At 32.9% G+C, this 27,391-nt stretch overlaps 1 protein-coding gene across 5 annotated transcripts in view; it reads right to left on the minus strand.

Annotated features, from left to right (window-relative positions):
• The window catches only part of LOC106478775 (protein retinal degeneration B-like), a 108,805-nt gene extending 87,388 nt beyond the window's left edge, over window positions 1-21,417 (minus strand). For 4 of the 5 annotated variants that reach the window (XM_013939338.2, XM_022382423.1, XM_022382420.1 and 1 more), the window contains exon 1: window positions 10,198-10,662. The gene's annotated coding sequence lies outside the window, so the exon portion shown is untranslated. Of the gene's footprint in view, window positions 1-10,197; window positions 10,663-21,316 lie in introns of those variants that run through there. The other variant, XM_022382421.1, reaches the window with a different exon arrangement.
• Between the last annotated feature and the right edge of the window lie 5,974 nt (window positions 21,418-27,391).

Raw genomic sequence — 27,391 nt, forward strand, 5'->3', positions numbered from 1 at the left:
CTCTTTTAATATCTAAACTAAATATTGAAGTTTTTTAAACGGTAAGATATGTAAGCGACCCGTATGGTTAACTCTTTTAATATCTAAACTAAATATTGAAGTTTTTAAACGGTAAAATACGTAAGCGACCTGTACAGTTATTATTTTACACTTAAACTAAATATTGAAGTTTTATAAACGGTAAGATACGTAAGCGACCTGTACAGTTATTATTTTACACCTAAACTAAATATTGAAGTTTTATAAACGGTAAGATATGTAAGCGACCCGTATGGTTAACTCTTTTAATATCTAAACTAAATATTGAAGTTTTTAAACGGTAAAATACGTAAGCGACCTGTACAGTTATTATTTTACACCTAATCTAAATATTGAAGTTTTATAACGTTAAGATATGTAAGCGACCCGTATAGTTAACTTTTTTAATATCTAAACTAAATATCAAAGTTTTTAAACGGTAAGATATGTAAGCGATCCGTACGGTTAGTTAACTCTTTCCCATGCGAAAAAAATAGGCACCAAAAGAATTTGAAAAATACAACAGTCGAAAGTTCAACTGATATAACACTATTCAGTCAAACGGGTTATATTAAGACTTGATTATTTGGTAAATCAAATAAACAAATAAGGATTTAATGTTGATATGAAAAATAAATGAGCTCCTCATCACAGTATCGAATCCAATGAATGAGGATTTTTTTTTCAGGCAAACAACTCAATTTACAGCTAATTATTTGATGTGGAAAGAAGAAAGAGGTTCGTATGTAGATTATATAGTTCTTTCTTCACCGAAATAAAAGTAGTAAATTTTGAGGCACTGTAATTAACGTGCCAAGCTGTGAGGGTTGCGTGGTTCGCGTCCCGTTGCCACAGAAAATATAAAAACAACAACAACAAAAAAAAAACATCGCTCTCACCAATTTTGAGTTGTGGGTGCGTTATAAGAGTGATAATCCAATACCACTATTCTGTCTGACAAGAGTTGACAGTGAGTGATGTTGGCTATCGTTCTCTTCCATCTGTAGCCTGTATCTTCAAAATTAGGGACACACAAAACGAACTACAATGTTCCCATTCCTGTTATTTCATCTACGGGCTTTAAAAACGTCCCCATCCCCGATCTGTATATATTTATTACATGCTTTTATTAAAACAAAATTAGTGATAAATTTCCCATTGGTTAGTTTTTGCGTGTTAGTTAGTCACGAATCTGATGCTGTGTGTGTTGTAAACGTCCATGAGCCTCTCACAAATACCTCATAAACCACTTGTATCACTCCCTAAAGGTCCCGGTCAGGGACAACACGATTACCCATGAATAACATTAGAGTCGGTGATGGGAGCTTTAGATTAGCTGACTGAGTTGTACTATGTTTAAGTTAAACTTGTTTCGCATTACTAATAGATTAGCAACTAATAACCCAAGATATTTGGCATTTAGTACACATACAAGGTATTTTTCATAGTTTCCTTTAGTTCATCTTTGCGGATTGGGACTTGTGAATATAATGACTAAGAAAGTAAGTGCCTGACACCGTAATTTCCCACGTAAAGAGCTTCTGCGAATGATGGCGTGGTCAATTTTTATAACACTGAGGTGAGCATAATTGGTTGAGGAGGTTTGTTTGTTTGTTTGTTTTGAATTTCGCGCAAAGCTACACGAGGGCTATCTGCGCTAGCCGTCCCTAATTTAGCAGTGTAGTGGGTGTAGTCATCAACAACCACCGCCAACTCTTTGGCTACTCTCTTACCAACGAATAGTGGGATTGACCGTCACATTATAACGCCCCCACGGCTGAAAGGGCGAGCATGTTTGGTGTGACAGGGATTCGAACCCGCGACCCTCAGATTGCGAGTCGAGTGCCTTAACCACCTGGCCATGCCAAGCCCGGTTGAGGAGGTTCTGGTGCATATTGGATATTAAAATTTTCGTACAGCAAGGTATTTTTCGCACAGTATTTTTTAGTTCGTGTTCCTTTCACCAATGCGTTTGAGGAGTAGCTTTCGCATTATGTAGCTTAAGCAAAACCAAACGCATAAAAGTTCCCAGATTCACAATCGGATTACTACATAGGTATGGCAGAAAATTGGATGACAAGAACAGGTGTGAATTGACACTTTATCCTGGTATAGCTATACTTTCTGGGTATCCTAACCACAGAACGCAGGATCTTGTCTCTCATAATTAGTATCAATACGTTCTGCTGATGGCGACTACGCTTCACCTATGCTTTTCAGTGTACTTTATGGAGTTTAAAGACGGATTGAAATTTATAAGGTTTAAAGTTATTATTATTCGAAAAACCCGCGAAAAACATAAAGCCCAATGAAAAAAAGATTTCTTTACCTTCTCTCTAAAATATTGGAAAGTCCTTATCACCCACCTCCTGGTCGATATATAGCAAATCGCTCCTTTCTTATCGTAATTGTTCAAGTTCGTGCATCCAGACCTCGTCCAATGTTGCAACAAACTTTTACCTCTCCGTACAAGGTATTTTTGATAGAGTTTTCCATAGTTCGTATTTCTCTCACCAGTGTGTCTGAGGATCACCTTGGACACTAGTGGTTGAAACGTCTATAAAAAGCAAGATATTTATGAACTATCTTGTGTATAGTTGAAAGAGATAAGGTGCAACCTGTTGACAACCGCTTTCTGAGGATGATTTTGTACGACCAGTCTGTGACCTTTTGGCAACGTAGCAGGAGCTTGAGCGTAGCGGGATGCTGTTTGGTTGGTTTCAAATCTCCAAATAGTTTTACTGATCTTCCCTTCACTATACTATACATCATCGACTTAGCAACTGGTGTCCCCAGGCCTTGCATCTCTATGTTATTATATATATGCGTAAATCATTCCTCGGAAAATACTGTGACATATTCCTCCAGCTTTGAATCTTGTAGTTTGCGGCACTGCAGTGATAAATGGTCGGAAACATACAAATTATTAAGTCACATGACAACAACAGCAGATATCAAATCGTGGCGTTTGGTATGTAGTGTGCTACAACCAAAAATTAATTGCTTTTGGTAAAGGTATGTAACAGCCCTTTCTGATGCAAAATATTCATATACTCAGGTTATAAAGATGTGTTGGATGATATAGAATTTCCAAGATGAGAATATCCTACTAAATGGCGTTAGAAAACAAAGCCACTCTTTACCAACGAACGGTGATAATGACCGTCACATTATAACGCCTCAACGGCTGAAGGGCGAGTATGTTAGCGCGGACGGGTTTTGATCCCACGACCTGCAGATCGCCCAAATCACCAGAACTAGTTTTAAAGGTATATTATTATTTGGAAGGTGCACTACAGAGGAGGTGGGTTTTGATTTACTTATATCCATCACGTGACATCTGACCTAGGTTCAGCTTTTTGACAACATGGCTGAGGGTATGAGGTTAAAGCTAATAGGGGCGCATTTATTTACATGCTTAAGGTATTTCCTATTAATATAACGGTGGCTAGTATAAGAAAAAAAGCGTATTCGTTGTCGTAGGGTTTTCTGCTATGAGTGCTAGGTTTTCAACATAAATATACGACAATAGGTCCATTGCAGTCTATGGCTTAGCATACGGGTTTCGTACCCCAACACTGTAACTGCAGAACGAAACTAACCACCCCAATTTACTTTTACACTTTTTCTTAATTAAGGTAATAACTAGATGATGTACCAGTTCAACGCACGAGGAAGATATATGGGGTCCTTGGGGGAGACACAGGGGGGGGGGGGTCAGATCTGAACGCCGACCCTCCTATGCCACTCCCCGGAGGCCTTAAGGGAAAATGCCAGGTTCGGTGATAACCAGTCCAGCGATTCGCCAGTTATAAGTAAAAAACAAAGAAACTTTTGTCAAGCATTGGTTTAAGCAATAGATATATATTTTAAATTTTCATTCTGGTATTTAGTAACACTATCACTGAAAGCCAAAATACATTGTTGATGACCCACTGACCCACGAAGAGACTTGTTTAACTGAGTAAATCGATTAATGGAAATTGAATAAATCATTACTTTTGTGTACAGAACCAATTAATCAAGCATTAACATATTACATCTACCGATTACTTTGGTATAAATTAGTATATAATCCATGTTTCGAGCACTCTGTAATCGATAAGAAAACTAGTCTTTGGTTTGTTTTCCAGCTTCATCTGTTCCTATCACTTACTTTGTCCTTTTAAAATAATGTTCCTCTGTTGTTTTTCTTTGTCGTTCTGCTGACGTTCCACGTTTCATGTACAAAAGTTTGTGCCCTTTGTCCTTATTCTTTATCACACATAGCTTGTTGCTGTCCTGTAGTGAGCGGGTCTAAATGTCACATGACATAATTTGCTGCGGGGCAGTGTTAATAACTATTATTTCCGTGACGAAAGCTAGCTGGTTCATTAAAATACTAGTATTGGAGCTTACTAGTCACCATTAGCAACTGACCATTTGATAATACCACAGACTGTATATGTTACAGTAACAAAAAAAAAAAAAGACTTCCTATAATGCAGAAGGTTAGCCCCTTAGCAACATAATCGCTGGTTAATCTGAATAGTGTGCAATGAAGGGTAAATATACGTAAAAGGCTTTTTATTACGTCTAACTGAAAAATAGAAGGATGTAGTAGCTTACTTACTATAAAAGATGCTTTTCAGTATCATAATATTACCGATTCCTTTCCAAGTAGACTTTTATGCATACTAAGTATGGATTTAAATAATACGCAGTACTTAAGCATTATTTTATTTATACATTTCTGAACAAATCTACAAACCTCATATTAAATTAAATGCAAATTTTCGGATGTACTTTATATCGAAAGTGAAAAAGCAAACGTTCTTAACTGATGAACCTATTGCATTTAATCAGCGACATCTTTGAATCTTCTGCAAGATTTATATTGCAAATCGTATTATGATCACAATTCCTCTTTATTTTAGCTATAATAATTAGTCTTCCAAACTTACTACAGACTTTAATCTTATATACTTTTTCAACTACTAATACAGATTTGTTTTTTGCCAAAGTATATTTTATTTCAACTTATTTTAGTTTTATTTAACTTTTTTTGGCGGTTTCCTTAACTCTCCAAGTTATTCACAACGGATCACTAATGATTCCTCATCGAAGGGGAAAAAAACTCCTATGCTGTAATGTACCCCCCCCCCCCCAATCACGTCAAAACCAGCTCTCGATAAACTAATTGTCTCCGATGTTCCCATAGGAATGAAGAGATTTCGTTTTTAAATATGTATGAAATCACATAAATACAGCTTCTATTAACCTTACTATTACAAGAACTATCTCAATTTAACCTTACTATTACAAGAACTATCTCAATTTAATCTTACTATTACAAGAATTATCTCAATTTAACCTTACTATTACAAGAACAATATCAATTTAATCTTACTATGACAAGAATTATCTCAATTTAACCTTACTATTACAAGAACAATATCAATTTAACCTTACTATTACAAGAACTATATCAATTTAACCTTACTATTACAAGAATTATCTCAATTTAACCTTACTATTACAATAATTATCTCAATTTAACCTTACTATTACAATAATTATCTCAATTTAACCTTACTATTACAAGAACAATATCAATTTAACCTTACTATTACAAGAACAATATCAATTTAACCTTACTATTACAAGAATTATTTCAATTTAACCTAACTATTACAAGAACTATCTCAATTTAACCTTACTATTACAAGAATTATCTCAATTTAACCTTACTATTACAAGAACAATATCAATTTAATCTTACTATGACAAAAATTATCTCAATTTAACCTTACTACTACAATAACAATATCAATTTAACCTAACTATTACAAGAATTATCTCAATTTAACCTTACTATTACAAGAACAATATCAATTTAATCTTACTATGACAAGAATTATCTCAATTTAACCTTACTATTACAAGAACAATATCAATTTAACCTTACTATTACAATAACAATATCAATTTAACCTAACTATTACAAGAACTATCTCAATTTAACCTTACTATTACAAGAATTATCTCAATTTATTCTTACTATTACAAGAACAATATCAATGTAATCTTACTTTTACAAGAATTATCTCAAGACGACATATGGTGCATATTAAAACACATAACATACAAAAAATAAATAACTGTATAGTATGTAATCTATACACTTAATTCTTACTTTGATAACATTTCAAATTTATTTCTAATTTATCACTGAACATTTCCCCAAATGTAATGAAATATAGCAGTAAAACTATTATATATATATAAGTTTTTTTAGACCATTGTATTTGAACTAGCATCAAAACACTTTTGACGTAAGAAACTGTATAACATTTCACCTACGTTTCGTTTGTACTTGTCTGTACTGATTTGTCTGAAAGTGTACATGTGTGTGATAAATTATCTAGAGAACTTACACCTTCCAACATCGAAACGTATGGAGTAGTTTTGATACTAAATTCAATATATTTCAAATTATGTAGTTGGCGACCTTTGGTGAAAACATCCAGTACAGAAAAGACAAATATAATTCACATAAGTTAGTAATGTTTCAGCAAAACGCAAATACCATTGTACTAAAAAACAAACAAACAATTTCTATTTTGTATTTTGTATTTACGGCCAATTTATTAATTTTGAACTACAGTCCAGAGGTAAGGTAGCCAATCAACAGCATCCCACCTACCAATAACGCTAAGAGACTGACTGTCACTCTTAAAACACACCTACACTTTAAACTGCAAGGCTAATCCGTGCCACAAAAAGAAGAATATAAATGAAAACTAAAATTAATAAACTACACGATTTTCGACATATTAAACTATTTACGTAAGATATATTTGTATTATATATACATAAGATACGTCCCCCAGTGGCACAGCCGTATGTCTGCAGAGCACAGATAGCCCATTGTGTAGGTTTGTGCTTAATTACAAACAATTACAATTACATGAGATACCTGGAGAACTTTACAACATCGAAACCTATGCATACTGTGAACATGAGATTTTGAAAAACAATAGCTTTTAAAGCTCTTCAGAAACATATACGTGGAAGTGATTATATCTACGTACAACCATACGTTTTTAGCACATGCTGCAATAAAACTTCCAAACACTACGTAACTTACTGTAAGTTTGTTTGGTTTAATTTTTTTAAAGCGAATCAGATTTTAGCATTGTGAGTCCGTAAGATCACCGCAGTCCTATCGAGTGACGGAAATTACTACACGATAAAACATCTTTACCTCCTTACAACATAAAACCTTGCATTTAGCAATAAGAATTAGTTACATGCGTAATGCGCAACATTACCAAATCCAAAGGATCAGGAAAAATAACACACACATATATATATATGTTGTGTGGGGAACATATAACACAGTTTTCGTTTGATATGGTTTGTTTGGAATTTCGCGCAAAGCTATACGAGGACTATCTGCGCTAGTGGTCCCTAACTTAGCAGTGATAGACTAGAGGCAAGGCAGCAAGTCAATACCACCCACCGCCGACTCTTCGACTACTCTTTTACCCACAAATAGTGGGATTGACTGAAAGAGCGAGCATGTTTGGTGTGACGAGGATTCGAACCCATGACTCGCAGATTGCGAATCGAGCGCCCAAACCACCAGGCAATGCCAGGTCTATTTTCGTTCAAAAAATTGATTAGCATCTAAAGATTTATGAATTTGGGTGGTCCATGTTCAATTTTTTGGTGATTTTGCCACCCCAAGAAAATATTGGGAATGTTCCCTGTATTATTTGACTCTCAGATAATTATTAAATAATGCATACTTATTATTACTTTTTCCATTTTTCTCTTTCGTAGTTTACCTGAACCACGTTTAGCGCACCCCTATGGTAAATATAACTTAGCAGCTATAACAATTCAAATTTGGGAGTCATTTCAAAAGCATTGTAATAAAATATGACATTTCATTTATCCGATTTCGTTAGCTATCAAGACTCAGCTGGCTTTACTATCAAAGAAACTTTTAGCCTCCAGAAAAATATTAACCTAGTAGCATCATTTAGGGTAGCGTGTGTTTTTCTTATGGCAAAGCCACATCAGGCTATTTGCTGTGTCCAACGAGGGGAATCGAACCCCTATTTTAGTGTTGTAAATCCGTAGACTTACCGATGTCCCACCGGGGAACATATCAAGGGCAGCAAAGAAGGTTTACTACACTTTAAAAAAGTTACAATAAAATAAACGAACTTGCCGAAATGAAACAAAAACAACACTCATAAAACTTTATAACTGAAACTTCACGAATAAAATTGTTTGACCTTTGATATCTAGAAACCTTGTTCAATTTCTGCCCGAAAATGCCTATTTAGGGGCAATGTTATAAATAATAGAAGCCCGGAATAGTACTAAACATACTTTTTTAACTCTTAATGGAGTATAAATTTTGCTTAATCAATTTAATAATCAAATAGAAAAATAACGAATAAGCTACGAAAAGGTTGGATTTATCCAGTGCTACTTCAAGTAACTTGTTACTATTTTCCGGCAATTAACAAAATATTGTAACATCAAAGTGAAAAAAACAAAAGCATTTAGTATGCCCCTTTACTACCAATATTATAAACCTGGGCCGAACGTGGCTTAGCGATTAGTATGCGTCAGGACTATGAAGCCAAGGATTCAAGGTTGGTTCAAATTCTATCTGCGCAAAAATGCTTTCAGTACTTTATGGGACGTGGGTACGTTATAAGAGTGACAGTCAAACCCCACTATTCAGTCCAGTAAGACAAGAATAGCCCAAAAGGTGGCAGTGGGTGCTGTTTCCTGGCCGCTTTCCCTCTAGTCTATCAGTTCAAAATTAGGGAAGTTATGCTTAAATAGCTTCTGTGTGTTGCCTTTTGTGAAAATTTTGAAATTCTCTGTACATACCTAACTTAAGCACTTTATAAGGTTCAGGGATATCTGTATATGAAGCAATTCCCACAACCTTTACCCGCATACTGATTCTGAGTTGCTATGCACATTGAAAATAAAAAAAACATTATACAGCGCAGGTGTTATCTAGAAAATGGAGTATAGGATGAACTTGCGAAGAAATTCTTGTCAAAGAGAAGTGTTTTTAGAAGAAATGTCTGTCAGGTTTTATATATCAGTGATGAAAGTAGTCTACCTGTTATATGATACGGTCATAGGCAATTCAGACTATCTGACAGTTCGTCTTTTCTAACATCATGTTAAAGGCCAGGAAAAGTCATCCTCACACATATTACTTTTCCAACTAAATATTAAAGGCCTGAAATAGTCATCCACACATATTTCATTTCTAATTTAATGGTAAAGGCCTGGAAAATTGATCCACATATATTTTACTTTTCTAACTAATGGGTAAAGGTCTGGAAAAGTCATTCCCACATATTCCATTTCTAGCTTAATGGTAAAGGCCTGGAAAAGTCATCCACACGTGTTATTTTGCAGTGGTGGAAAGTTCGTAATGCGGGAAAGGTCACACTTCTCTACAACACATGTATATGCAACATAGAGGCAGAAGCCTGGGAAAACGATATACGGTTTATGATATCTGGAAGGACTATCCTGAAATACACTTAATTTTTGTAATCCTGTGATAAGAGTAGCAGAAAAGGTGCAATATCTCGAATGTTAATTTAAATCCAACACACTTTAAAAGCTATTATGGTGAGATCACACACCCTAAAAACACGTCGAGGTAGTCTCATGTCATTTGAGTATAATGTTTTCAAGCTGCATAGAAACATGAGTGGTTTTTTCTTTACTTTCTTACTGTATAACATGCATCAGTGTACCGAACACGACTCCTTAAAAATTTGCTCGTGAAACGCATACCATTTTGATAAATGTAAAGCAAAACTGGAACACAGTCGTTCCATTAAAATATTTAGTCAGAGATATTCAAAATGGAGCTTTGAGAGCGAAATCAAACTTATTAAAGATATTAGAAAAAAAAAGCTCTTTGCATGTAAATAGACTATATTTTCGAGCTTATATACTCTTTATATTTTTATTTTTCAACAAATTGCTTAAGTCATATTATACGCATATTTTATCAATAAAAAATGGATGTTAAGCTTCAAAATTTGTAAATGTTTCAATTATATAGAAGAAGGAATATTTATACGTGAACTATTTTCACGCACGACACTCCTGTAGTTAATTTTTGTTTAAAAATCTCACCTGGTTGCTCCTCTTCAAGCCAAGTTATTAAGTGAAACCTGTCATCAACTAATAATAATCACAAAAGTATTCTAGCGTTCAAACTGATCGCTTCTACCTTCTTGACCAAAAAAAGAAAAAGACAGATTACGGACGTGTAGCTAAGCAGTGTCATTGATGACTTCTAAACTCAAAACTTCCGCACTTGATGTCTGAACATAACAGGAATTGTCAATCTTCTTTAAGACTCCGATAACACTTCTAATATCTGTTATCATAGCTCTATGGGTCGCGTTGATTAACGTCTGAGACAGGAATAAGAAATACTTATAAGTATTGATACTAAGCTTCAGTTGAGTTAAACCACTCGAAAACCACTAGTAATACAAATCTTATGATCATATACATATATACATATTAAAGACTTACGTCGTGTTACCTTTTATCTAAATTTTTACAAGAGCATAGAAGGTACAAACAAACCACCCCATATGTTTGACGTCAGAGAATGCGTCGTCGACACAGCTTCAAGTATAACAACGAGGTTCTTTGCGCACATGGTGCTCGTTCAGCGATAAAAACCTGAGTCTAAATACCAAAGGTTAAGCTGTCTTCGAAAGCAGCATGGTAGGCCGTCACCAATATCCGCCAATATAGGAGGAGTGGGAAGGAGGGGCAAAAGCTCGCACTTCAAGCCCGCCCTTTATATACACACATACATATTCCATACATTTGAAGAATAAAACTTATAGAATAAGTTTTCACTATAACAAACAGTTTGGCATTCAACCATTTGTTAAACACAAACATACCAAAACAGAAAAAATAAAATACTTTTATTATCACAGCTGTCTGCCTAAAACCAGGTCGTCCAGAACTTACCAACTTTTAGTATTGCCAACTAGAATAACATAAACGTTTCTGTAAATGTTTGTATTTATTTACTTACCTAGCAGTTTCAGGGCATTATTATTAATAATGACGCGAATAAAACCAAAAGTTAAGCGCCTTAAACAATAAAAAGATTTTTTTCTGGGATGATATAACGAAATGCTTAAAAAAGACAAACAATAATTGAAAAATTAACGAAATTTAATAAAAACGAAAGTAATACATATTATACGTGTAGAGTGGAAAACACAACCTCAATCAGTTATGAACATTATTAAAAATATATAGCGGGTGTTTTGACATGTCAGTTATGATAACACCGAACCTTGCAATTTCATGTGAATAGCGTACATAAAACCTCATACATTTATATTAACTAGAATTCATATGGCTACAACTATATAACTGTAATTGCCTTAAACACCTCATATAAATTAAGCAAGGTGTCAAATACTAAAAAAAATATGTTAAAACAAACGTATGGAATTCCAAGAAGTCACAATCACTCCTTGCAAACACTCTTCTCTGCAGTACACCAATCGTCATCAGACGAAGCTTCCATTTATGTCATTGTAAGCTGTGAATGAGGAATCCTATGGGGTGTTTATGTATACACTGTAGAATGCATTAAACGCAAACTTTGTCCTGCCAGTATTATCATGGGAGAACATACATTAAACTGAATGTGGAATAAGCTTATTATGTCTCTGTTGCTAGCTCCTCCTAGTCCTATTGTACCTTATTTTTGTTTATTGTACAAAAGGTTTCTTTCATTACTCTTATACTTGAAACTGGAAACTTTAAAAATGACATCTTACAATTATCAGAGATGCTGTTTTTCGAATATGGTAATGAAGAACAACAGAAACTATGCAATTTACACCTCAAGATGTCTTGTAATTTACATTTTGATTAGACAAAATTTTAGGTTTACAGTATGTACATTACCTCCACATTTACTTTAATCTATTGCTATTTGTATAACATTCATAGATTAACTTTCAATACACTTCAGTTTTAGTGCTTACAAAACACAAAGAAAAACATATTTAGCAAACGTTTTCTGTGTTATGTTAAGAGGGTAACAAAAGTGTTTGACCAAATAAAAGTATTAACCTAGTAATGAGTTTTAATCTCATTTCAACTGCAATTATATTCTGGCATAATTAGGTTCAATAATGTGGTATTCTTTACCATTTGTTTAGCTGAGCTGGTAAGAGTTGATAAAGCTGCAGTTCTCAACTAATCATGGTAAGTGATTTTTTATCAAGTGTAGTTAACTATTACATATATTCTATGTGTCTTGGTGCTGTAATCTCACCTTTAAAGTACTTTCTGCTGTATTAGTTTTCCAAAAGATGAGATCTTAAATATTTATATTTGAAATATGTGTACTATTTTTTATGTGTACCTAACTCAGTTTGAAACTATTTTACTTGCTTTCAAATGAAATACAAAACTGAAACAGTTGCAAACATTGAAGGAATCTCTGAATTAAATTTTACATAGTTTAAAAAACTATGATTTTGTGCCTAGCTTGTAACTAATTTTAAATATGTTATTTATTCCTGAATAAACAAATAAATATGTTTAAAAACCTCTTTTTTTTAAACATCATTTTTCACTAGGTTTACCTAGCAACATCAAGTGGCAAAAAGAAAGAAAATAAAAAATAGGCTGTTCAACATATTTATTTGTTTATCAATAAACAAAGTAATAAAAATTTAGTTTGACAAGTTCTTCCGATAAATCATTCTAATTTTAACTATATCCTTTTTGTCAAAATATAGGGAGTTGACTGCACTTTATAAGAGCAATTTGCATATTCGAATATAGTGGTGCATCCCCAGAGATGCAAGCTGTGGTACCAAGTGGTATAATTTTTATAATACGGTGTACAGTACCAGCAAAGGAAGATTAGCACATCCATACAAGGATCTAAAACCACCTGAACAATATTCCACCACATACAGTACTACTGTAACTTTTGTTAAATGTGTAAAACAGTCATTGAAGGACCTCTTCCACTCATTAAATGATTAATGGCAAGTTATACATATCCAAATCAACTGTTAATGAGATAATTCACAAAGATCTTGCTTTTTATAAAATTAAAAAAAGCATAAACCACAAGTCCATAAGCTATTCCCCGAACATGCTTATGATAGAAAGATGAAAAGCTAAATACTATGGAAAATACCTTGTATGTGATGGATAAAAATATGTTGTAATATTGGACTTGAGTACACTTGAATGGCTGCAACAAGACTGATTCACTACCAAGCACAAGATGCTAAGGAGGTTCCAACATAATAATGATAATATGTGACTGCCACAGGTTTCACACACACAACTGAAACATTTAAACTTGATAAAGTGCAAATCAAACTCCAGTTAGTACCAGGAGAAAGAACTGATACCAATTATGTAAGAAGAATTGCCTTCACTGTATGGTCAGGATGCTAAGAAGGTATGGTTACATCATATCTAACTCTAGACAGAACTTCTATAGACTTCGTATAATGAAAGAGGTGTTTACATTATCTACCTTTCCCCGACACACCAGAAATGTTATCTGATCATCCACCCACAGAATTCTGTGATATTTGTTGATATTTATTCATGGAATATTTGTACACTAGAACTTGTCTAGAAATTTTGTTTGCAAGTTTCTGTTATGACTAAAACAAAATTTCCAAAATAGTTTTACAGAACCAACAGAAATCCACTCTAGCTTACTGTTTCAGAGAATGTTTGCATACGAAAATTTGTCTAGAAATTTTGTGGTAAATTTCTGTTATGACTAAAACAAAATTTCCAAATTAGTTTTACAGAACCAACAGATATCCACTCTAGCTTACTGTTTCAGAGAATGTTTGTATACTAAAATTTGTCTAGAAATTTTGTGGTAAATTTCTGTTACAACTAGAACAAAATTTCAAAATAATTTCACAAAACCAACAGAAATCCACTTCTAACTTACTGTTTCAGAGAATGTTTGTATACTTTATTTGTCTAGATATTTTGTGGTAAATTTCTGTAATGACCAGAACAGAATTTCCAAATAATTTCACAGAACCAACAGAAATCCATTTCTCTGCTGTTGTAAATAACTATCTTACAGAGAAATAAGAGTAATCAACATGCTTATGCACTACTTAAATTTGTTGTAGACTGTTATTGCTCATAAGTTTTCAGATACTAGTGTTACTTTTCAACTCCTTAAATCACATTAACAATCTCTCTTAAAGATAATACACACAAAACATTGATATCTTAATAACTTCTGTATAGAACCATAAAGGTTAATTATATTTTAGTTTAAAAACAGACATACAAAATAGGTTATTTTCTGATGAATATTAGTTATAAACACGTGTTATACACTTTCTGTACTTTCAGGATAAATAAGAACTTTATCTCTAGAACCTTATTAATTAACTTTTGTTCCAATCATATATTCATTACAAATAATGTAAAGCATTAACATTTTGGAAAATAACTGCAGTATGATACAACTGTAAAATTAATCATTCCAAATAACACATTTTCTGCTTTCATTTAAAAACATGATTATTAAAAATATGAAATACATTTTCATCACCAAATTAGTAGAGAACTTTAAACTAATTTAAAATAGAATAGCATATATACCTCATAAAATACTGCATGATTGGAAAACATAAAGCAAAATCCTTTTAAACCTTTGTTACTTAAAAAAATCAAAAACAAATAGGTGTCTAAAACACCATTTTTATATATACTGTGATTGTATAAGAGTAGTGACACAAACCTAGGTTCTGAATATAAACCCTACAATACTGTAACGTACAAAAGCTCATTCCTAGGTGAATACAGTGTTGTTTCTTTGAAACTGTGACATATACACATTTTGTTAATATTTCCAGAGTACTTTATACTCTTGACTAGTTATGTTTACACCCAATATAAAGCCATTTGGGTCAGCTGGCTGGCAAATTAAGTCATCAGTGTACATGTTTTTTGTAGATATGGACACAGGAATGGTGGCCTAATATTGTTACTCTGCACTGTATACACATTTTGTTCATATTTCCAGAGTACTTTATACTCTGACTAGTTATGTTTACACCCAATATAAAGCCATTTGGGTCAGCTGGCTGGCAAATTAAGTCATCTGTGTACATGTTTTTTGTAGATATTGACACAGGAATGGTGGCCTAATATTGCAGTGTTCTGTTTGCTTGAAGTGATGGGTTGTTTTTGCACTTTCACATTTTAAGGTTCTGTAATGCATTGATCTTTTGTGATGACTTGAGAGTTCTGAGTTCAAGTCTCAATCAAAAAAGATAACTTTACATTCCAATCTGTTTCAAAATTTAACTTATCAAACAGGAATTTTTTAACATACGTTATGTGATTCATCTTTTAGCAGAACACTATGCAATATATGTGTAACACAGCTGTCGATAGAAATAATTGATCCGTATAAACATAAAATTCTTAAGAGTCCTTTATAAATCATTTTTAGTTTTGCTAAAAAGTAAATATTGCTTTTAAAAGATTAAGAGTTTTTGTACCAACAAAAACAGGTAAGGAATATTATAAATAAAATGCTAAATAAAAAAAATGCAATTAATAAATAATGTCCACAATTATCTATCTTAGGTTAGTATTGGCTCCTTGTAATTATGACTAAAAATTTAACAAACACATCAACAGCATTGTTCACAAGTTTTGGTAGATTATAAGTGAGAGAAAACAGACAGCTTAGTTAAAACAAGTAAAACATTTTTATAAGTCCCAATTTATTTATTCTACAATTAGAAAAATATATATATCGACGTCTTAGCAACATGTTGGCATGATACAAATCATAACACAGTCTATCCAAGATTAAAGGAATAATGGTTAGAATTTATTCAAGTTAAAAGAATTACCACTGTATTCTTCCAAAAAATATTAAAACTACACATTGTAAGAAATATGAATTTTAGGGAGCACATATTGTTTTATATTATGTAATATAGAAAATATCACAAAACAATTTAAAATTTTAACCATGAAATGTACTTCAGAAACTGTTATTTAAAACAAATAGGAAAACAAGGCAAGCTGAGTGTAAAAATTCGTAAGATATTAGCTGACTAATACAAAATTCACAATATATTATTATTATTTTATCTTTTAGTTTTCTCCCTGATGTTTGAAAATGGTTGAATATCCACTCTTTATAAGTACAAGAAAATAATCACTGTAGAGTTTACCATAAGGATGTAATACACTACAAAATAGGATATGACCACTCACAGATATAGTATTAAAGAAGCAAGTGCAAATCCATGCAAAGTATTGCTCATTTCAAGAATTAAGAGAAATGTTGTGAGATGCTCCCTTGTAATACTTGCATCCTTTTGAGAATAGTAATCATTACACACACAAGCTGCTGGTGCTAGCTGGAGAATAGGGGTGATAAAACATCTCTGAATTGTTCAATCACTTTCTATAAGCTTGTATTCACCCTCTGAATAATAGAAAAATTTCTATCGAAACTAAATTCTTTTGTTTGTTTGTTTGTAGTTATGCACAAAGCTACACAATGGGCTACCTGTGCTCTGCCCACCATTGGTATTGAAACTCAGTTTCTAGCGTTGTAAGTCCATAGACATATCACTGTGCCACTGAGGGGCAAACTAAACGCAATGTCTTCGTCTTTTTCAATAGTAATCTTGGACACTATATAAGCTACAAAAATTCTGATGTAAAAACTAAAAGATAAATTGCCAAAACATTTTTTTTATGAAAATAATTTTTTAAACTTTGTTAACTGACACAGAATTCTGGATGACTGAATTAGTTTGCAACTTGTAAATTAATTAAAAAATCAAAATGAAAAACCTTCAGTTTTTCATTCTGAATTTTATCATTTTTTCTTCATTAGCAAAAAAACAAATAAATAAAAGAGCTTTAAAAGTCACACTTCAGGCATTATAAAATATGAATAATTTTGAATCATGACAGATATATCACAGATATATAGAATAAGCACAATATGTTTAAATCTAAAAGTGACAATTTAACACAATGCTTTTAAAAATATTTTAATTATATATCAACCCTCTTGTTCCAAATATGTATTTCACGAATTTCTACTTCCTTACTCAAAGACAAGAATGGAACCGACATTACCAGCTTTCAAAATGATGAAAATGATAAACTTTAATAAACTATTATATGTTTTGTTTTTTAGCAAATACCCATTTAAATTCAATTTCTTATATACATATATGTACATATAATTTAAAGACAACAAGGGACTTATTAGTTCATCTAGACCATCCCTCCATTAAAGTAAACTTTAAAATAAAACAAAACACTGAAAGACAGCATATGTCATTCAAATATTTAAGAAGCCTTTTCTTAAGCTCCCTTATATTAAGTGCATCCATCACAACTGAAGGCAACCCATTTCAAAAGCCAACCACCCTGTAAGAAAAATAAAGTTGCTTTAGCTGAAGATGACTCCTACTCTGCCAAAATTAATATCTGTGTCCCCTCGTCCTACCATTCTAACCACTGAGTACAAAAATAAGATGATACACTTCAATCCTATCCCCTCCAACTTTCTTTTTTCAAGAGAATGCAATTTCAAGTATCTGTCCTCATATAACAGCCTTTCTATCCCACATATCATCCTAATAGCCCTCCTCTGAACCCTTTCCAAAGTAAGGAGCTCAAGACTGAACACAATACTGGCCCTACCAATGACATACAAAGAAATTATAGCCTCTTTAGACTTGTATTCAATAGTTTTGTAGATACAACCTAAAATCCTATTTACCCTGCTACTAGCAACAGCATATTGCTTGGATGTCTTAAAAGACTGATCAACTAGAACTTCAATATCCTTTTATTCCACTGTCAAAATTATATTCATAATTCAAGTTATGATATCCCACATGCATTAAATTGCATTTATTATAAGTAAAAGCCATCTGCCATTTATTTGCCCAACTCATAAGATAATCCGAATCCTTTTGAATAAGCAGCAGCATACTCTTTACAACCAGAAACACCCCAAACCTTAAATAATATCATCAGCAAATTTAAATAACTTATTGACTATTCCTTCACTGATGTAAATCAAAATGAGAAAAGGTCCTAACACTGAGCTATAAGGCACACCACTTGCGACATTAATCTAGTTTGACTGAACCCCATTTATATCAACTCTCTGCTTTCTTCCATCCAGCCACTCTTTTATCCAATTTTCTAACTTATCCCCCACACCTATAGAGGTAATTTTTCTTTTAACAAGCCCTTTATATGGCACTTTGTCAATTGTTTTCTGAAAATCCAGATAAACCAAATCTGCACCTGTAACCTCATGACATATAGATTTCAGAAGTTCAGTAAGGCAAGATTTTCCCATAATGAAACCATGTTATCAAACAAAACTTCAAACCTTTCCCACCAATGATGTAAGACTAATAGGACTATAATTACTAGCACAATTTTTATCACCTTTCTTGAAAAGTGGAGTAACATTAGCCAACTTTCAAAAATCTGGCACCTGTCCACTATTAAGGGACATAAAAAAAACAGTAGCAAGTGGCTCACATATCCAATCCTTCAAACCCTTGAGGAACTATTATATGGCCAAGTAGCTTTATCATTTTTTAAACTTCCCAATCTTTTCTTAACAAACTCAGATTTAATGTGATCATCTTATTTGATCTTGTTTCCATCTAGAAATTGTTCAGGATGAAGAATATTGCTTGAATCTTCATCAGCAAAAATTGAAGAAAAAGTAGAATTTAATAACCTAGCCATTTCATAATTATTAAATATGAGTCTACCTGTAAGATCCCTCAAAGGCTCTATTCCCGTCATAATATTTTGCTTATCCTTAATGTATTTAAAAAAATCCTTACTATTAATTTTTACATTTTCAGCCAACTTTTTTTCATATAATTTTTCAATTTCCTAATTGCTCATTATCAGCTCTCTTACTTTTCTATAATTCTCTAAGTCTTCAATCACAGCAATTTAAATTTCTTAAATTTATAATGCTTTTCTTTAATTTTATCCTCTATACCCTTTGTAAGCCAACCTAGTTTATTACTTGTAGACACTTTTTTTCATTAAGGGAAATACCTATTTTGAATATTTAAAATTTTATATTTAAAGGTTTTCTACATTTGATCAGTATCTCCATTTAATTCAGTTGCCCAATCCACAATATATAATTCTTGTCTCATTCCTTCAAGCTTTGGTTTTTTGAAATTTGGAACCGAAATCTAATTTTTTTCTTATCTCCGTAAGCAGCAAAGCATCAAACCTAATTGAGCAATGATCACTTTCACCCAGATGTTCCCCAATCTCCAAGAATGCAAATAAAAATAAAAACAATGAACATTTTCAAACAGGAGCAATTATAAGCAATGACTCTCAAAAAAACCCTGATTACAAATATAGTGAGAGAAATAAAATTTAAAAAAATGTTCCAATCATGAACAAATAAAAGTAGGAAATGAATCACAATACAACCAGTTTTAATGAGTACAGTAGATTAATCAAACTGATGAGTTTGTGCTGACAGGTGAAAATCAATTCATAAATGCTTTTCAATTACACATTTTGAAGTATAGAAAATGGTGCTGCTAAAGATCTGTCTTTCCTACAGAAACATAATATATAATAATTATTGGTTCAGTAATCAGTACTAAGACAAGGACAAAACTAAAGTTAAAAAGAAAAAAAGCCTTGCATTATCATCAAGATTCATTAGTTGTTTTAGCCAACTTGTGGCACAATAATGATGGCTAAGTTGATTATAAAATGTTAAGATTACTATCACCTGGTAATTCTTTATGTGTGAAAATCAGTAAGCATTTATTTACTGTTCTCATAAAAAAGTTTCATATGCTGTATCAGCAATCATAGTAACTAAAGGAATAAAGATGGCAAATAAAATTATCAAACTTATTTACCTATCCAAGGACACAGAATAGATACATATATATATATATCTACTATTAAATTTTTATATAAAGGAATGGTAAATACTAGACCACTAAACTCCTGTACAGAAACCTAAGTCATCCTCTAGTTCAGAAATAGGCAATGGATGGCATGTAGGAAAAAAATATTACACCACACCTGTCATCTAGATAATATCACATGTTCTGGCACATTGCATGAACTATTTCTTTGAAATTTCTGCACAAAACATGAAATATTAATGCAAATGTCATATTATTAATTATTTCATTTAATTTCTAATAACTTTTAATTTGACTGCTTCAGTCCCCTCTCCCAATTCCTATGTAATTTCATTTGAAGTGTTTTTTTCAGGTTAGTGGTATTTTACTTAATATTCAGAACATAAAATTGGCACAACTGCTAAAAAGGTTGGGTATCCCTGCACTACATGGCTGCTTTGTCTTTGATCAGGTATCATATTCTTATATCATATAGTGGATTTTAGTTGTTCTAGCAAGTGAAGAGATGGGCGTGATGGTCCATATAACTATCTGTCACCCTGCTTTAATCTTTTTTCAGCTTAAAATACTCTACGTTTACATTGATTATTTACTACTTTTACTGTAAGTAGTGTCAATGTAAAAAGACACTATCTTGACTAAGCATAAATATTATGCTAGATCTTTCATATGTTCTTAGGAATAATATTAACAAATGCTAGGAAAATGTTTTGCTTACAGTTGGTGAAATTTTCAAACAAATGTTATCTTATCGATGCATTTTTTCTCTTATAATTAATCAAGTTCTGAACGAAAACGAATTAAAATGTCAGGCTAGTAGGACCAATCTAACATTGGTAATAACTAATATTATGTGTGACGTCCTTGGCAAAACTGTACGTTGCAGTTAGGCCTACATGTCAATAGGCTTAAGACCCCAGAAGATCTAGGAACAAGTCGAACTCGTATTAAGATTAACACTAATATTACAAATACAACACAAAACTAACGTACTTTGTTAATGCTACTGCTAGATAAAAAGACATTCGACACTTAAAATGAAAACGATACAAAAACTAAAGCACTTAAAAATGAATGATTCAGTATCAAAGTATTAGTGACACTAACAGTTATAGCTTACAAACGGAAAAATAACACCGTAAGTTACACTTACAAGTTACAGTGTAAGTTGTAACTTAGCTTAGCCGCTTTTATGAAAGTTTCATCTTTGAATGATCCTAATTATTTGATTTAAATCTAAATAGTTAAGCAACGTCAAAGCTTACCAACAAAATAACAGCTGTTTATTTGAAAGTCTTATTTTTGAAAGATTCCGTTTACACCTTAGCCAAAGTTTACGTCCATGTTCACAGATTCCGTGCAAGTGTTGTTGACGCTGTTGGCCTGGGAACATACTTTGGAAGTTAGCTTAGCAACTGAAAATTTACTTTGACGTCATAAGCTTATGGATTTGATACCAATAAATAAATATTATTATGGTTAATATATATTTGTTGTTGTTTTTACGAATAGCTACGTTAATGTAATGAATATTTACAAGCAAAATTTTCAAGTTGAGAAAATTATTTTAGAAATAATGCTCAATATTTGTTTTATTGTGTTATAGATACCTCAGAATAACATACACAAAACAAATATCATATCAAAATACTTAACCTTGTCATGTTATGAGCTGGTTGTTTATAGTCAAGCACAAAGCTACGCCATGGGCCATATCTGTTCTGCCCACTAAGGGTATGCCCACTAGGTTTTATAAAGCTAAAACTAAACAAACGAAACAATTATCAGAAACACTTATAGTGACTTGTGTGAGTCAACATCATTTTTGAAATTAATATGAATTCATATTACAGTTTTAGGTATATTTTATTATATTATTTTCCTCATATATATATCACATAACATGTTATGAAATGTAGAGACAACAAGATACCTAATGGATCTGGGTCGTCCCATCGACAAGACTAAAGAAATAAAAATAAAACACTAAAAACCAGCTCCTATCTTTCAAATATTTTACGGAATTTTCCTTAAACTTATTTAAATCTATTGCATCCACTATATATGAAGGCAACACATTCCAAAGGCCAACCGTCTTATTAGAAAAATATAACTGTTTTAGCTGAAGACGACTGCCGCCCTGCTAAAATGTACATTTTAAACCCCAAGTTCTAACTTTCTCACCTTTAAGTACCTAAAAAAAGAAACATCAACATTATCAATTCCCTTAACTGAATTCATAATGTTACGTCTCTGTTCGTTTGATAATTTCCCGTAAAAATTCTTCCCGAGAAACTTCAGTGATACAAGTCTTTTCTTAAATAAAACTAGATTATTCTTTCTCAATTCAACTTTGCAATACACTTAATTTCCACAGTCACTTTAACTTAAACACGCGCTATAATTCACAACGAACGATTCACGCACCTTACTTACGACTTGACTCGATTATCTGTCTCTATCTCTTCAATCCGCAATTATTCATCTATATGCAGTCACTTCTCGCCGGTCTTATATGTACGAAATAGAGGGCGGCTGGAGAACACTCGAGGCTTCACGAACGGACATGATCTTTCTAGAATCTCATGACGTTTTACTAGCGTCACGTGACTTCCGCTGTCGTAACAATAAGCTTCTTTGTCCTGTCGACAGTGTCACTTTGTGACTTTTGTTCTTTCACAGTATTAGTCGGCTGTTACACCTAAACGTTATCAACTTGGTTAGCAAAAGCTATTACAATGTTAATCCTTTAAACTTGGATACTATGTAATACTGCAATATCCTCTTGGGCAGAATAGGTATTATCTACTGTAGAAAACAAATAAACAAATCAACTAAAAATGGCAATCTCAACGACTTTCTGAACTATCTGTTGCCACCATTAAAGCGTAGAAACTAAATAGCAACAACACAAAAAAAGTCTATATAACTAAAGCACATAGATTAATGAAGGACTTACAGACGTTTTGGATTTTTAAATCTCATAATACAGTAAAAAATACAAATAAATTGTATTAAATTGGCTTGTTTAAGTATGCATAAGCCTAAAAGAACAACTTCCAGAAACTCAGCTTTTCTCAAGTATCAAAACAAATATTTTTTCCCAAAATAATGACAATTCCAATAACGCATACATGCAGTCTCACTCTGATAACTTGATTTGAAATTTTACCCAAAATAAAACAGTTTCTGAGTGCTCGAACACTAGTTGAAAACACTTATCAAGAAATCTCTTATTAATTTATTTGGAATACCTTAAGTTCTGACCAACTATAACCCTGATTAAATTTGACAGTGTAAAAGTCCCCTCCCCCCATTGATTAAAATTGGGTTTCGATACCCTTAGTATACGCAGCACAGATAACCCATTGTGTAACTTTGTGCTTACTAACAAACAAACAAACAATGTAATAAATTGAATTATTTCTGAGAGTGACTTGTTCATAGTGACTTCACGCAAAAAAATGTAACTTGAAGTTTCTGTAACGGCTTCCATTAGGATAGTCATTTATGGAACTGAAATACTAAAGTATTAGTATAAAGTTGAGGTACACTGATTTCCTTCAGCTAAGAATACTACATATTCGAACTAGAGGTTCGGCAGAATATGTATTACGGTGTTACCTACCTAGATGAATTACATGAACGGGACTAGACACAAATTTACAGCAAAACTAAAACATATGAGTTAACTACATAACACACAGGACAAAGAAATACGTCTTGGGCAAAAGACGTAAACTCACGAGACGAAAAATGGCCACACTTCTCTTTCTAAGTGAAGAAAGGCCTAGACGGGAAAAAAAATCAGGCCAACATTGAGAGAATCAACCACTATTTGCATCTTACAACAGGGTCATCTCTTCTATAGTATATTTGCTACTTAGTCATATTATAAGTAAAAATTGGGAAAGCATATCATCCAAGTATTTTTAAACTCCTATACTACGGATATTACTAGAGTATGTATTAGTAAGTCCAAATAATTCTCTACTGACACCAGGAGTCTCGCTGGGCAGTGGCCCTATGTGCCAATGCCTGGGAACATTTTACAGTACCTCAAGTCTATTTTAAGATTACTGTAAAAATGTATAATCATAATGTAAAATATTGAAATCACTCAGATTAATTTTCATTTCTCATTCTATTAGCATACCAAAGACAACTAAAGTTGCAGAAAGAAGAGAAACATTTTCCCCACTGAATCATTAATCAGTAGTTATAATAACTTATTTTCAAGCCCCCAATGGTTCAGCGGTAAGTCTTTAATCTTATAATGCTAAAAACCAGGTTTCAATACGTGTGGTGGGCGCAGCAAAGATAGCCCATTGTGTTGCTTTGCGCTTAACAACAAGCAAACAAACAAATAAAATTTATTTTCAGTGACTTGTCTGTGTTTGATATCTGGGAGATACCAGATTTCTGGAAGATTTCGGCAAAGCAGAGAAGTCCGGACCCATAAAAACATGAGGTTCACAGATTTCGTATGCGGCTGTGTTTTCCAACGGGTGTGACGGTTGGGCCCCAAAGTATTAGACAGGACACACGGACTTACATAAGGAACTAATATTCATTTGAGATCATTACAGTTTGCAGAAACAGCAAAGCACTATTATGTAATAGAAGGCAAGTGATTATGTGGTTATATGTGTATCAAAAAATGTCTAGATAGCAAGAGCAATGAATACTGTTGCGTCAGCGAGGTAACGTGACTAGTATCACGCCACTTCTTTCTCGAACCTTCGGGAGATTACTAGATTGGGGGTAGCCTGGTATATATAAGATGGTCTCAACGTGACGGGACAATGTGTAGGTATTGAGTAATTGAACTGCAGTCAGAGAGTTATGTTGAAGTTCGTTGTTATAGCGTTTGTTATAGGGCGACTGTTGAAATTAAGTGTATCGTAAAGTTGTATTCGGAAAGAATAAACCAGTTTTATTAAGAAAGGACTTGTGTCGCTAAAGTTTCGTCGGAACGAAGTTACGGAAAACCAATTAACGAACGGAGACGTAACAATACCTTATTAAACAATATACACTTGCTAGTGTGTATCTGCCCCCCCCTCCCCCGTAACCTTAAGCTAGCATATAAAAGAGGATCATACGTAGAGAGTGTCCTCAACTTAAGATGTAACACAAAAAACTCTCGTTTTACTTTACAAAACAATAATACTAATAATGCTTACATTAAATAAAACCTATGCTCCACTATCCTGAAGGGCAACTGAAAAACAGTTTGCTAACTGGTAAACTTTAAGAACTACTTAATTTATTTACAGGGAAAACCAAATGGTTTCTGCACAAACGAAAATAGAAGTTAACTTTAAAGTCACAACTGTTTTACATATAATAATAAACCATTGAGTTTCTGACACACAAAAACAGTGATCGGTGCCTCTTAGATCAGTTAGCCAACAGGTAGTGAAGATAAAGGATGCGTCCACCTGCAACTACTTCCCGATTCGCCGACAAGAATAATTCGGGGCGCTAATTACAAAACACGCTGTTATTCTTGTAAGATAATCAGAGAAGAGGGCACCTAATCTTCACTTGACCAATCAGATCTGCTTGAGAAATTGTATATTACAACTTTGGGAATTATGTATAAAAAGCAAAGTTAGTGAATTTAACTTTAAAATAAAAGAAGTGGAAAACATGTACTACAGCCCGGTACTGTACTTGTGTTACTAGGGGTGGAGTTGCATGTACTTGTGTTACTAGGGGTGGAGTTGGCATAAGCAGTGCAAAGAGTAATTTAGCAATTCTTCATTTGAGATGGAGCCAAAATTTGGGTGTTTGTGTGTAAAAAAATATAAAAATAATAGTGAAAGACATAGAACAGATAAGTGAAATTATTGTTCAGGTAGATGTAAAGTAATTATAGCTTCTTTGTCATGATACTGAAAGATATGAAGTTAAACTTGTAAATTAATGAAGATGTTGAAACTAATTTTAGAATAATGTATTGTGAATGTAGTTTAAGCCTTCGCGAAATTATCGCATTCTTTGCAGAATCATTAATAGCTCTATAATAAATATTAAAAACACGGTAATACCAAAAACATCTTTAATACGGACGTTTCAGAATTTCCTTAAATTCCATCATCAGCGTTAATATCTAAAAAAAATATTAGTTCATAATATTTGAACTACGAAAAACAACATTAGTATTGAGCAAGTTTTACATATTTATTAAACAAGTGTGTATGCCGCACGTTTTATCGTAGATTACATTACATTGTTAAATATGTCCTTTCTAAAATTTCGATTGAATACGAAAACTCGCTCAATGCAAATGTTGTTTTTTGTAGTTCAAATATTATGAACTTTTTTTTTTGAGATATTAATGCTGATGATGGAATTTAAGGAAATTCCAAAACGTCCCTATTAAAGACGTTTTTGGTATTACCGTGTTTTTAATATTTATTATAAAACTTCGTTTTCCACCTGATGAATTATTAATAGTTCTGTTTAAAAAACTGCAAACTTAATTTACACATGCAGAGTATGTTTTAGTTTTGCTTTTGAGAGTACTCCATTTTTTATATCAAAGGTTTAGCTTATATATGACTTTAAAAGTATACATTGCTCTAAAATACTAAAAACAAATATCATTCCCTTAGCTCATGCTTGTCAAAACTTACAGATTCATGCAGAAGGCTACCAATTTTAGAGCCTTTCTACTGCCTTTTCGATTTAGAAGATCATACCACTTTACCAAATATTAGTCAATTATATAGATATTAGCTTAAATACCAGTTCAACATATAGAGAAGATATAGGGGCTCCTAAAGATGATATAGATGGGTCATATCCTAACGCCGACATTCCCCATGTCACTCTTTGGGAGGCCTAAGAAATATCTTTGCCACTGGGGCCTTAAGAGTACATGTCAGGCTTAGTGATAATCAGTCTAGCAGTTCGCCAGTTATAAGCAGACAGAGAGAGAGAGAGAGAGAGAGAGACTTTTGTCAGAATATGGTTTAGATAAATAATTGTTTCAAACCGGTTTTTAGATAAATAACTATATTTAACTGCTTACAAGGTGCATGCAGGAGTAAATAGTTGATTGTGATGTCCAATAAAACCTTGTTTTCAGTTATTCTGTGGTCTAGAATACAGGGATTTACATTATTTCACCTTGTTCTGTTTGTATTCCTATTTTTTAATTTCGGAGGAAGAATGCCCTTGGACTTCATATTAAAATAAGTATACTTGCAACACGTGCTGACCTCTCTCTTTTATATTCAAAAGGTTACCAAATGTGTTAATTCATTACTTTTTTTGGGCCCGGCATGGCCAGGTGGTTAGGGCGCTCGACTCGTAATCTGCGGGTCGCA

This window comes from Limulus polyphemus, unplaced genomic scaffold (assembly GCF_000517525.1).
Source record: "Limulus polyphemus unplaced genomic scaffold, Limulus_polyphemus-2.1.2 Scaffold248, whole genome shotgun sequence".
In the NCBI taxonomy this organism is placed as follows: domain Eukaryota; kingdom Metazoa; phylum Arthropoda; class Merostomata; order Xiphosura; family Limulidae; genus Limulus; species Limulus polyphemus.